Here is a 14,152-nt window from a genome sequence, read left to right on the forward strand (position 1 = left end):
CACGAACTGAGCAAAAACAACCTCTCATTTAAACTGAAGAGGGACATAAAGTATTTAAGAGTTTACAAAACCCGTTTCAATGATAGGCATTCACATCCAGATAAAAAAAAAATGCTCGTTTCTCCAGACTCTTTTACTAAACTGACGCGGTGTTTTTTGTTTATGCTGGTTTTTTTTAATTCTTACCATTTGGTAGGTTACAAATCTATAAAGGTAAACTTGATTCTTGCGTCCGCACTGTCCTCTGTTGGCCACGCCACTGGGTATACGGTTCGAACTATGACGCGAAGGCTCGAGACCATGATTAATAAGGCTAGGCTCCCCTGTGCTGTGCTGTAAATGGTATGACAGGTGAAAAACGTCGGAGCGAAATTTGAGTTGAAACAAAATATTCGGGTCGGTACAGGATGCCAAACTCAAGTCAATCTCGAGTGAACTTGCAACTATTTAACCCTTTGGGTCTGAGGCGCCGTAAGACGCTGCAGACCTGTGTCGTTGGTTCGAATACCAGACTCACTCTGGTCATATGTGTCTAGGTTTGCAAGCACACTCGCTCAGTTCACGCACTCACTCAGTTCACGCACTCATTCACGCACTCACTCAGTTCACGCACTCATTCAGTTCACGCACTCACTCAGTTCACGCACTAATTCCGTTCGTGCACTCACTCAGTTCACGCACTCACTCAGTTCATGAACTCACGCAATTCACGCACCCATTCAGCTCACGCACTCACGCACTTCATTTACGCAATTCACTCACACAGTTCACGCACTCATTCAGTTCACGCACTCACTCAGTTCATGAACTCACGCAATTCACGCACCCATTCAGCTCACGAACTCACGCACTTCATTTACGCAATTCACTCACTCAGTTCACGCACTCATTCAGTTCACGCACTCACTCAGTTCACGCACTCACTCAGTTCACGCACTAATTCAGTTCGTGCACTCACTCAGTTCACGCACTCACTCAGTTCATGAACTCACGCAATTCACGCACCCATTCAGCTCACGCACTCACGCACTTCATTTACGCAATTCACTCACACAGTTCACGCACTCATTCAGTTCACGCATTCACTCAGATCACGCTCTCACTCAATTCACTCACTCACACACTTCATTTACGCAATTCACGCAGTCACGCAGTTCACGCACTTAGCTCACTCTCTCCCTGTGTTCCGCTGTGTAAACATGTATCTCAGGGCTATCTCTCTGTCTCTGCTGTGTCCCTGTTACGAAGATGTATAGTGATATACTTCACGCTATATATTTATTGGTGGGTTTCTGGTAGGGTCAGACATGCAAGGTCAACAGCAGGTCAAGCTGGTTGATTATTTTACTGAGACACACGGCGTGTGTGTATGTTGTCTAACGCCGCACTCACCAATGTTTCAGATATATGACGGTGGCCTGTAAGTAATCGAGTCTGGACCAGACAACCGAGTGATCGATATTGTGAGCAACGATCCACGTGGACGGGGTACCATGACATGCACTCAACCAAGTCACCGAGCCTGACCACCTGATACTAGTACAGTAAGTCGCCTGTGACGACCAGTGCAGGCTACGGACCTATTCCAACCCAAAACCCGGAGTACTCCCACGGAAACTTGTGTACAGTGAAACCGCATGGAATCGACCGACTTCGACCCTTATGTCTATAACGTAATTAATACAGACAATAACTTCATTATCCAGGTAAAATGTATCTTTTTTGTCACTACTTACTGACCCTGTTATGATGAAGTAAGATGAGTAGATCTCTCGGATATGAAGATAGTGAAAGTGAATGTTATTTAACGCCGCTGTCAGCACTATTGCAGTTCTATCACTGCTGCTTGTAAACGGTCTAACCTGGACCAGGAAAACCAGTGACTGAGAGCATGAGCAGCGATCCAGAGAGATCGACAGTCAAAGGGTCATGCGTTTTGGAGTCTCCTTAGTCGTCTCAGTCGACAAGCATGAAACAATGGAGTGAGTGAGAGTGAGTGAGTGTGGTTTTACTCCGTTTTAGCAATATTCCAGCAATATAACACCGGTGGACACCCAAAATGGGTATCACACATTGTACCCATGTGGGGAATCGAACCTGGGTCTTCGGCGTGCGTGACGAGCGAACGCTTTAACCACTAGGCTACCAACCGCCCCGGATATACTGGACAACAAGACATGGGAACACATGGTATAAGTCAAAAAAAGGAATTGAGTGAGACATCATTTTTGTCACTGATGCTTCAAATTTGGAAATGTCCCCACATGTCTTCCATAACGGCCTGGAATGTCAACACTATTGCAGCTACACCACTGTTTTTTGGGAACTGTCGACCTAGCACAAGGCTTAGTAGTGAATGTTCTAACACTGCCCACACTGCAGTCGTATGACGCTCTCTGAGATCTTCATAGAAAGCTAATGCTGGACTGTGCCTCAACAGTTGTGACATGAAGATACCAAAGGCGAGAGCTGCTAGATTATTGCTCGAAATATAGGGAAAGTTGATTGTTCAAAAGTTGAAGTCACCCTTTTTGTCAACCAGTCTTGTTCAGACATCTCTGTCACTCTGAGTCTTTATAATTAGATATAAATAACAATAACAACTAAGTTATTTCCATTTTGTGTTTTGTGGGGTTCTTGCGTTAATAATCTAATAATTAGTTCCTGGCGAGCACAGCGCGTCAATTCACCAACGTCTCCATAACAAAAGAAAGTTGTAAGATCATGATATTGGAAATATCGATTTAAAAATAAGAATCATTACATGTTATTAGCAACTCATCCCCTGGTGAGAGGGAGTGTTGGCATCGATCAGGGTAGCAGGAAGAATGATAAATATTCAGTGTGCAGGTGGTAGATCGTTGTAGCATCACTACAACCTTGACACCTTTCAAGGAAGTAAGTTATGCAGAAACAAACAATAGCAGAACAAACGAGGAAACAAACAATGACATGAAACAACAAATGAGTTCTACCAGCGCCTTCGTTGATAAATGTGAAATAATTAATTGTATTTTAAGTGAAATATCATGCTTGAAGTATTACACGAAGACTTGGCTGATTGTTACCATATATCAAATTCACATTGCCGTCCATGCCTGTGTCATGTTTGGGAACATTAAGAATGGATATCAAACATTGTACTCATGTGTGGGGAATCGAACCAGGAATTGGCCGGCGCTTTAAAGGAAGTCATCGAGAGTTGTTTGCAAAAGCGGATTATTTCCAAAACGAGGCTTACATCATCATCGTGTCTGTTAACGGCAATGGGTTTTTTTCCTATACAGGTACCTACTGGTAGTCGTGTGCAGGAAAGGACGTATTGGTGTCACGTGTTACTTTAGGTCTTCCGGTCTTTGAGAATCGCTCGAGAGCGCCCTTTAACTCATCAGCCCTGTGTTTATTTTGGTAAATATATCTACCATAGATCAAATTCAGCTAGATTGACGTAAATGTATGTCTCTTCTGTGCTACCGTGACTACCCTTGTATGTGTATATCAATATCATCATCGCTACCGACGTGCTGGATTAACGTCGAGACCACGAGTAGGCTAATCCCAGCAACCAGGAAGCAAGCGTACACAATTACAGTACTCCCGTTACCGCACTGCGAGGCACCAATGGTCACGCTAAGTGAATTTTATGAATTATTTGCCAAGACTTGGAGCATATTGTGGTGTGATAGGTAGACGGTGCCTTGACAACGTCTGTTTGTTTCATACAGTGCCGGTGTCTGGCGATTCCAGTATGTCGGCTATGTCCATGTGCTCCTGCCGTTACTATCGTGACAATCTTAATGGCAATCTTAGTTTATGATCTTCACAGATTGATCTTCCCACACAGACGCTCACAATGGTAAAGTCTTTTTAATGCAAACATATGCCTGTTTCTGTCTTTGACTCACAGGGCGGTCGGGTAGCCTAGTGGTTAAAGCTTTCACTCGTCACGCCGAAGACCCGGGTTCGATTCCCGACATGGGTACAATGTGTGAAGCCCATTTCTGGTGTCCCCCGCCGTGATATTGCTGGAATATAGCTAAAAGCGGCGTAAAACCATACTCACTCACTCACTCACTTTGACTCACACGGGATGTGTCTCGTAGACCATGTCTGATGCAGACAGGTTTCTGCGACTTTTTCTACGGGTTTCGTGTAACGGGAGTGTTGTGTGTCGTTAAGCATCAACCAAAGACTTGCCTTTTTATGCAAATAGTGCGAGTGGCAGGTGTTACCGGTTGAGCAGGACATGCTTACCCTTTAGCGAACACCTGGTGTCATCACCGATTGTCAGTGACCCATTCATATACTAAAAGCTTGGCGCCAAATGGAATCTGTATCGCCGGGTGACTGATGCTCTCTGGCGTTGACTTTTTATATTTAAAACACTTATTCAATGCGCCTGCACTAAGATGATAATTTTACATTCTGAAATATTTTTTTCTGATATACTCAGATATGTAAGAATTCATCATTAAAATAGTCATCTGGAAATAAATAATGGTAATACCGTATTCCTCACACAAGTCAGAACCGTTTATCGAACCGTTTTTTATTCCATCTTACTTTCTCAATTGGTAGTCGAGAACACGAAGTTATACTTTATGACATCTTCAGGTAATGTTGCCAGTCCAGTTTTAATTGATAACATTCAAAGTTACTTGAATTGTTTGATAGGCATTACTTAGAAGTAATTTTATGGATAACAACTTCTTTAATACTGTAAAGGCGACGTTTCGGTCAAGATCATCTACTTTGTCATTCCAAGTTACATGGGATGAGACCGGTGAAGATTCCGGGGTAGAATAGGTCTTCAGCAACCCATGCTTGCCGGTAAAAGGTGACTATGCTTGTCGTAAAAGGTGACTATGCTTGTCCTAAAAGGCGACTAACGGGATCGGGTGGTCAGGCTCGCTGACTTGGTTGATGTATGTCATCGATCCCAATTGCGTGGATCGATGCTCATGATATCAATCACTGGATTGTCTGGTCCAGACTCGATTATTTACAGACCGCCGTCATATAGCTGGAATATTGCTGAGTGCGGCGTTAAACAACAAACCAACCAACATGGGATGAAGTTGATAGAAATTATGGAACAGTTTACCTAAGTAGTAGCCCAATGTAGATTCTAAGCAGATTAAGATAATACCCACTCTGTCTGACTGTACACAGCAGGTGGCTATCACACAACACATAAGCAAAATTAATTATGTAATTTTATACAAAGGTTTGAGCATCAAGCTCACAGCTCACGCCAAGGTTCTACCAGTCTACCGGGCTTACACAATACTATTGACATATACAATACTATACTGTTGATATATATACAATACAACATGTAATTGACTGAAACAATAGAGGTAATGGTATACAATACCACTGGTAAGGGGATAAACGGGTTTGGGGTCTGTCAGGGTGTTTGGTAATAACACTGTGACGTCAAAAGACCGCGATGTGAGAAGGGCCTAATTATGCACATTGACATACAATGACACTCGTTAGTCAGGACCTCGTTAATGCGATCGATTCTCTTACCCTGATGGACGTGTTTTTCATATATACAAAAGACAATTTCATCGGAATGGTGCCGTCCGGATTAAAGAGGTTACTTTAAAGTGCCGACATGAAAGTTGTTATTCTTACTGCATGGTCAAATTATGTTTACAAATGCTGTCATTTGATATGAATATATCTATGATGTTCTCGAGCACCACTGCACACCAACAGCAAAATATGCACATAATTATGCACTTCTAGTAGAACATGCTTTTGATCTATGTTAAAGGTCATCATTAGCTACGTACGTCACATGATACCAGTTTCACACGAATCGCCATACACATCAAATTCAGCCAACTTTACCATACCAAATATTCATAACAAACTTTTTTCTTTCTGTTTTGTAGGGTCTGCCGGGGACGGGGGTCGGTGTCCTTGTTGATGTCGGTGTTGCTGTCAGGGTTTTGCTCAGCGTCAGGGTAGCGATCAGGGGCGAGTTCAGTCTCGGTGTCGGTGTCGGGGTCGGGGTCAGAGTCGGGGTAGCGATCGGGGTCGTTGTCGGGGTCGGTGTCGGGGTCGGGTTTTGGTCGGATCGAGGTCGGAGTCGGGGTCGGAGTCGGGATCGGGGTCGGGGTCGGAGTCGGGGTCGGAGTCGGGATCGGGGTCGGGGTCGGAGTCGGGGTCGGAGTCGGGGTCGGAGTCGGGATCGGGATCGAGGTCGGAGTCGGGGTCGGAGTCGGGGTCGGAGTCGGGATCGGGGTCGGGGTCGGGTCTTGGTCGGATCGAGGTCTGGGTCTGGGTCGGTGTTGGTGTAAGGGTTTTGGTCAGCGTCGGTGTGGCGGTCATGGTCGGAATCGGGGTGGTCAGCGGTGGTGCTTCCTGTATACTGAATTACGTCCCCAATTCGTATTCCATCCGTCCACGAATTATTAACATGACACTGTGTTAAAACACAAGACAGTTCGGTTGTTTTTGACAATGATTCGTGCCAGGAAAGAACCCATGAAACAATCCATTGTCAGTATCCCTACAAGACCGCCTCTGTGGTCTAGTGGTAGAGCGTCCGCCTGGAGAGGGAAAAGTCCTAGGTTCCAAAAGACGTAAAATATGGTACTTGTTGTTACCCTGTCTGGCACTCGGGATTAAGGGGCTAAAACAAGGACTGGTCGGCTTGGAGTCAGTATAAAGTGTCTGAGTGGGGTACAACAACAACAACAACAACAACAACAACAACAACAACAACGACGATAATGACGATGACGAGAGGTTAAATTTCGAGACCAATTAGACACTTGCTTGATAAAGGTGTTAGGATCTACGCCGAAACGTCGCTCTAATTGTAATAAAGAAGTTGTTCATCCATAGAACTCGTCTTACTTTAAGCAAAAACTAACACTTAACAACATGTTAAGTCCAATACTTGTTGATAAAAAGAATTAAATATCTTTTCTATTGCATATTTGTCCCACCTTGTGACAGGAATTTTCACGCAAAAATCAAGAAATGAAACTGTTTACAATTGTTTGACCACCCCACACGGCTAGTGATGTTCCTATTGTATATCAAGAATCAATTTACACTTCCTTGTCCAACATCGCGTTCAGTGGCTCAGTGATCTCCCCCACCGAGCGCTTGTTCGACATGGAGATACATCACAGACAACGCCTATTGCAACACGGTCTGAAGACCCTATGTTCCAGAGAACACCTAATCCGCGTAAGACATATGATATTATGTTAATACATGAACGGGATCACAGCTTTGTTCACTGTCGGGGGTCGTCAGCCGTGATACAATCAATCTCTTGATTATCGACCGATTCGCACATGCGCAGAACTAATTGAAACGACGACGCTATACCCCGCATTGTTGTGTGGACCTGACAAGGAATGGCCAGACATACCTGGTAGTTAATCTGAGTATAGTTTCCAACAAGGTAAGGGCATTTTGTTGCTTGTCTTATGTTGTATCTATCTACCTGTGTAGCGTCTTTTGATCTTACCGTCAAAACGTGATGATGGAGATGAAGACGACTATTGATCACCTCCCCGAAGATAGGTAACAGAAGTAAAGGTCAGCATGACCTCCATATAGATCACCTGGGATACTCAAAGACGCTGAAGCTTTAGGAGACAGTCGTTCTACGCGAAACACGTAGTTGTATTTTCTGCCGATGTTAAATGTGTTACCAATGCTATGACCCATATCTTATTTTCGGGTCATGAAGAAAACGCTACATTGTATCTACATATGTGTATTTGAGTATGTGAGAACGTAGAAACGTATTTTTTTACATGAACCAGGAATGTTGCTTACAGGTAAATCTCGTGTCTCGTTCAAAAACACATTTGAACAATATGGTATGTTAAAATGTTCATAAGTAAATCTCCATGTCTTATTCAAAAACCATATGGTGTAACTAAGAATGCATATAAGAACATATTCCTGTCTCGTTAGCAAACACTTATTGCCATAAGGTATTACGTAAAACGCTTTTCAACTGATTGATAAAGTCAAAGTGATTTTTAATAGTCGGATAGTGTGTTCAATTAAATTAAATCAGACTGATATATGGAAATTAGCTCGAGATTACTAAATTCACCTGTTTAAACATGCCATTCGACGATTAACAATTAACCTCATTGTATTGCCGCGGTAACAATGCTACATAAGCTTTATTTAAGCCGTGTAAGTATGTGGGTACATAATTCCTCATCCCCATGTGACGTGTTTCAGTAACGCTTCAATATCCCCCGATATAGCGCCAAACCTCTAATAATAATAATAATAATTCAAATACAATGCGCGTTTTATTATTATTATCATTATTATTGACCCTAAATACCAACTGTCCCCTTCATCTTAACCTTGGCGCGGCATTTAACCAAACAGGGATAGCTATTCCTTTGTTGCATAACTGTTGCCATGACAGCAATAATAACCGCATATGTATTACCGTTATCACCATGCGCTGTAGATGCTCATCTCAAAATCAATCGTGATTTTTTAATCCCGTTGTGGGCATTTGTGTTTCATTTCCGTTTCTAAATGTCTGGTTGCAGATTAACCCATCGTCTGTCGCACAGTCCCTGAACCATATTATTTTCCCTTCCGCTCAGCCCTTATTTAACCCCTTGTGTTGACGTCACGCTGATGCTGTTACAGCTGATTCTGAGCCAGACATTCACTGACCATTTTGAACGTGAATTTTATCAAGTAAAACTGACGCAAATAAAGGTCATTATGCAAAATTATAGATAAATAATATCAAGCATAACATGGTTTAAGTCGGAGAAATTACTAGAATCTGTTGATTCCGAAAGTAGAATGAAATCGGGGGCCATTGATTCTCATTAGCAATCAAAAGATTCTCTTGAATTCTCCATTACGTATTGCTATAGCAATAAATGAAGCAAGTCTAGATTTCCCACAGGTTCAGGTTCTGAATCTCCCATCTCACTGGGGCTCCTTTTCAATTATGTAGTTGCTTGTTTCTATCACAGTGTTAACAACAAATATCTAATTTTGATCCCGAAAAGTGAGCACATTTTAAAGAAGTGTTATCACACCGACTCTTTCTTACATTGATACCATTATCTGGACCCTGTGAAGATTCGGGTTTGAACTGGACTTCAGCAACCCATGCTTGTCGATCGGGTGGCCAGGCTCGCTGACTTGTTAATGATGTCAAGCATTGTATTGTTTGTTTGTTTGTTATTCAACGCACTCAGCAATATTCCAGCTATATGACGGCCGTTTGTAAATAATCGAGTCTGGACCAGACAATCTAGTCATTGACATCATGAGCATCGATCCAGGCAAATGGCATATGATCCCGTTAGTCGCCTCTTACGACAGGCGTGGGGTGCTGAAGACCAGTGTATCGTCTGGTCCAGACATGCTGGCCGCCGTCATATATAATATTGCTGAGTGCGGAGCTAAACAAACAAACAAAACAAACAAAACGTTTTATGTTTATGGCGAAACCTGATCCAACTCTTCGCTTCTCAACCCCATTTCCCCATACATCAGCGACTCCGCTGTCAACGTTGCGATCTATTATATACCTACCAAAGCTCCAAACTAAACAAACCTGAAACTATGGGTAAATATTGTCGTGCGTGACATTTTCAAACGTTAATTGCCTGGTTCATATACAGTCAAGTATTTGCTTGACGGCCTTAAACATGTGTATGCATGAGACTTGAGTAGATTTCGAGTGTGCGCTCTGCTAGCGGCCAGGACGGCTGTATCTATACACCTGTGTTTCCCTGCTCAGTTTTTACTTTGCCGTCTTAAGGGCCATAAAACAATCCCAATACGGCCTACGTTAGTGTTTCTGAGTTCTGCGAAGAGCTACTTATGTCCACAGAAGAAAGCTCTCATACATTCACACTTTTATTATGCCAATATATCTTAAAACATTTCTAGCCCGTGAAGATCCGGGTTGGCATAGTGCTCAGCAACCATGCTTGTCTTAAGGGGCGACTATGCTTGTCTTAAGGGGCGACTATGCTTGTCTTAAGGGGCGACTATGCTTGTCTTAAGGGGCGACTATGCTTGTCTTAAGGGGCGTCTATGCTTGTCTTAAGGGGCGACTATGCTTGTCTTAAGGGGCGACTATGCTTGTCTTAAGGGGCGACTATGCTTGTCTTAAGGGGCGTCTATGCTTGTCTTAAGGGGCGACTATGCTTGTCTTAAGGGGCGACTATGCTTGTCTTAAGGGGCGACTATGCTTGTCTTAAGGGGCGACTATGCTTGTCGTAAGGGGCGACTATGCTTGTCGTAAGAGGCGACTATGCTTGTCGTAAGAGGTGACTAACGGGATAGGGTGGTCAGGCTCGCTGACTTGGTCGATGCAAGTCATCGTATCCAAATTGCGTGGATCGATGCTCATGATGCACATTTCTATTTAGTTGACCTTGAGCTAGTCGAATTCTTAAGCCCCTTTTAACAATACTACAGCAATACATCTATCCACTTTCAAAATCGAGGGGCGGGGAAAATTCAAACTGATGGCCTATAAACGTCCAGCTTTGACTTGGTCTGTGTAATGACGCTTCTGCACGTTCAAAAATAGTACTATAATTAATGATTAGTGTACCACTTCTGTGTGTTAAATACAAAACTGTTTTCCTTAGTTTTAGTCAGGTTGAGAAATTGTCCCGACATTCACATTAGGACTGATCGTTTGCACGGAGAGCGGAAGGTCGGTGGTTCGATCCCCGGCAATGTCATACCGAACAACGTTAACAGACTGTGCTTGGAATTTAAAGGTACTGGTCGGCTCGGTGTCAGTATAATGTGTCTGGGTAGTGTATCTATGTGGCGTGGTATCTCAGTGGGGTAGCTCTCTAAGCCGACATTAGTCCGTGCAGGTACACGCACCCAAACAATGCATGCACGTCACTATACAAATGCAAAAAACTTAAACGCGACGTTATAATTTAAGACCCATTCCACCTTACCTCACCCATCAGGCTAAGAGACAAAACGGTCATGTGGCGAATTAAGAAGGTTACAACAAAGTTAGTTGAATATATACGTTTTATACCATGTGTCTTAAGTTTAAACTTATAAACAAATATTTATCAGTTGAAACCCGTTAGTCCGGACACCTCGTTATTCCGGACGGTTCCTATTGTAAACCTATGGTAATAACAATGAATCAAAGGTGGTTTATTTCAGACTGTCGTCAGCCACGGGGACAGGCTGTGTATTCACACGCTGTTATCATAGGGAATGGAGCGTTACTGTCCTCTAGGCTTATCGCTAACAGAACACATAGATTACATCAGTAGGGTCTTTTAATTACAAAGTTTACATTATTAGCTGTGATGGAATGTCGTACGATTACAACGCTATATTACTCTATGGGGAAGTCTGTTATACAAGAGGGTGGTCGGGTAGCCTAGTGGTTCGCTCGTCACGCCGAAGACCCGGGTTCGATTCCCGACATGGGTACAATGTGTGAAGCCCATTGCTGGTGTCCCCCGCATTGATATTGCTGGAATATTGCTAAAACAGGCGTAAAACCTCACTCACTGTTATATAAGATGGTTCCTGTATTTTGGGTATGTACAACCTGCCTTGTATCAATGATGAACAGAACTCTACAATGAGGTTGTAGCTGGGTTTGATACACATGCCCTTCCTTGGCTGTAGGTTGGGACATGACATGGATCCTACCTGTACTTCATAATCTTCCCGAGCAACAGCGTCCACTAGCTTTTTGTCAAAGTCTTTTTTATCATTGTCTTGTAGAAACAAGGCTTTGACATAGGCCAGTGGACACGCTTGCCTCGGGAAGATGGTGTTTCATCAGTGTTATCAGATTGTATAAACGTTTTGTTTTTTTGTAATCTGATCTAAAATCGATTCGCCCGTAAAATATTCATGTGGCGTAATGGCTCGACAATCAGATACAAGAGAAATCATAAATTTGTAAATCTTGGTTTGGAACCCTTTGTTCCACTAGACAATGATTTGGAATTTGATAGTTTCAGAGCTTAAACGCTTATCATTGCAATCATAAATTATGAAACCTGTAGATTCGTCTGACAGGGTAGATAATATACACAGATAATCTTGCCGGATATTAGTTAATGCGGACAATTTCAACAGTAAGAACGGTACCGAATTGAAAAAAAGTTTTGTTCTTTGCATGTTTAGAAAACAAGCCGAGGTATGATTAAACATGCACGTAGGTAAATATTTGATTGAAGACACGCGTGACAAACACCCCCTCATCGCGGACAAGACTCTGTTCAGGTGGTTAAAAACATAACGAAAGCCGTCGTATCACATCAGCCTTCCAAGTGAAATAGAATATGTTTTGAATGTCGGGAGACAAGACGTTTGTTATACACTTGTTTGTTCTTTTGTCAGATAATTGATTTGCGTTATACACGAAGTCCATCACACTGCCTGCCCCGTGTAGTCGGCTGTAGCTGCGTTATACACGAAATACATCTCATTACCTGCCCCGTGTAGTCAGCTGTAGCTGTGTTATACACGAAGTACATCACATTGCCTGCCCCGTGTAGTCAGCTGTAGCTGCGTTATACACGAAGTACATCACATTGCCTGCCCCGTGTAGCTGTGTTATACACGAAGTACATCACATTGCCTGCCCCGTGTAGTCAGCTGTAGCTGTGTTATACACGAAGTACATCACATTGCCTGCCCCGTGTAGCTGTGTTATACACGAAGTACATCACATTGCCTGCCCCGTGTAGTTACGAAGTACATCACATTGCCTGCCCCGTGTAGTCAGCTGTAGCTGTGTTATACACGAAGTACATCTCATTGCCTGCCCCGTGTAGTCAGCTGTAGCTGCGTTATACACGAAGTACATCTCATTGCCTGCCCCGTGTAGTCGGCTGTAGCTGTGTTATACACGAAGTACATCACATTGCCTGCCCCGTGTAGTCAGCTGTAGCTGCGTTATACACGAAGTACATCACATTGCCTGCCCCGTGTAGTCAGCTGTAGCTGCGTTATACACGAAGTACATCACATTGCCTGCCCCGTGTAGCTGTGTTATACACGAAGTACATCACATTGCCTGCCCCGTGTAGTCAGCTGTAGCTGTGTTATACACGAAGTACATCACATTGCCTGCCCCGTGTAGCTGTGTTATACACGAAGTACATCACACTGCCTGCCCCGTGTAGCTGTGTTATACACGAAGTACATCTCATTGCCTGCCCCGTGTAGTCAGCTGTAGCTGTGTTATATACGAAGTACATCACATTGCCTGCCCCGTGTAGCTGTGTTATACACGAAGTACATCACATTGCCTGCCCCGTGTAGTCAGCTGTAGCTGCGTTATACACGAAGTACATCTCATTGCCTGCCCCGTGTAGTCGGCTGTAGCTGTGTTATACACGAAGTACATCACATTGCCTGCCCCGTGTAGTCAGCTGTAGCTGCGTTATACACGAAGTACATCACATTGCCTGCCCCGTGTAGTCGGCTGTAGCTGTGTTATATACGAAGTACATCACATTGCCTGCCCCGTGTAGTCAGCTGTAGCTGCGTTATACACGAAGTACATCACATTGCCTGCCCCGTGTAGTCAGCTGTAGCTGCGTTATACACGAAGTACATCACATTGCCTGCCCCGTGTAGCTGTGTTATACACGAAGTACATCACATTGCCTGCCCCGTGTAGTCAGCTGTAGCTGTGTTATACACGAAGTACATCACATTGCCTGCCCCGTGTAGCTGTGTTATACACGAAGTACATCTCATTGCCTGCCCCGTGTAGTCAGCTGTAGCTGTGTTATACACGAAGTACATCACATTGCCTGCCCCGTGTAGTCGGCTGTAGCTGCGTTATACACGAAGTACATCTCATTGCATGCCCCGTGTAGTCGGCTGCAGCTGCGTTATACACGAAGTACATCTCATTGCCTGCCCCGTGTAGTCGGCTGTGGCTGGAGGGGGATAAGTGCGGCATTAATTGTGTATACACGAAGTCTTGTGTGTTTATCTGTGTACTTAACAGTGGATGTTTCCTTGTTGCAAGAATCCAAGCAGTACACGTCCTTCCAATACCAGTTCTAACAACACAATTTAGGTTTTAGGAAAGACATAGGCTATATGTAATAGCTATGGTTTGGGTTTGAAGGTCACTGATCTTTCAGGT

The 14,152-nt window shown here is 43.7% G+C and overlaps 1 protein-coding gene across 1 annotated transcript in view; it reads left to right on the forward strand.

Annotated features, from left to right (window-relative positions):
* The first annotated feature begins 7,265 nt into the window (after positions 1 to 7,265).
* LOC124121812 (tetraspanin-18-like) overlaps positions 7,266 to 14,152 on the forward strand; it is a 28,180-nt gene continuing 21,293 nt past the window's right edge. Inside the window, exon 1 of the mRNA XM_048391325.1 lies at positions 7,266 to 7,435. The gene's annotated coding sequence lies outside the window, so the exon portion shown is untranslated. The remainder of the gene's footprint in view (positions 7,436 to 14,152) is intronic.

This window comes from Haliotis rufescens, unplaced genomic scaffold (genome assembly GCF_023055435.1).
Source record: "Haliotis rufescens isolate VD_foot unplaced genomic scaffold, xgHalRufe1.0.p SCAF_10, whole genome shotgun sequence".
Taxonomy (NCBI): domain Eukaryota; kingdom Metazoa; phylum Mollusca; class Gastropoda; order Lepetellida; family Haliotidae; genus Haliotis; species Haliotis rufescens.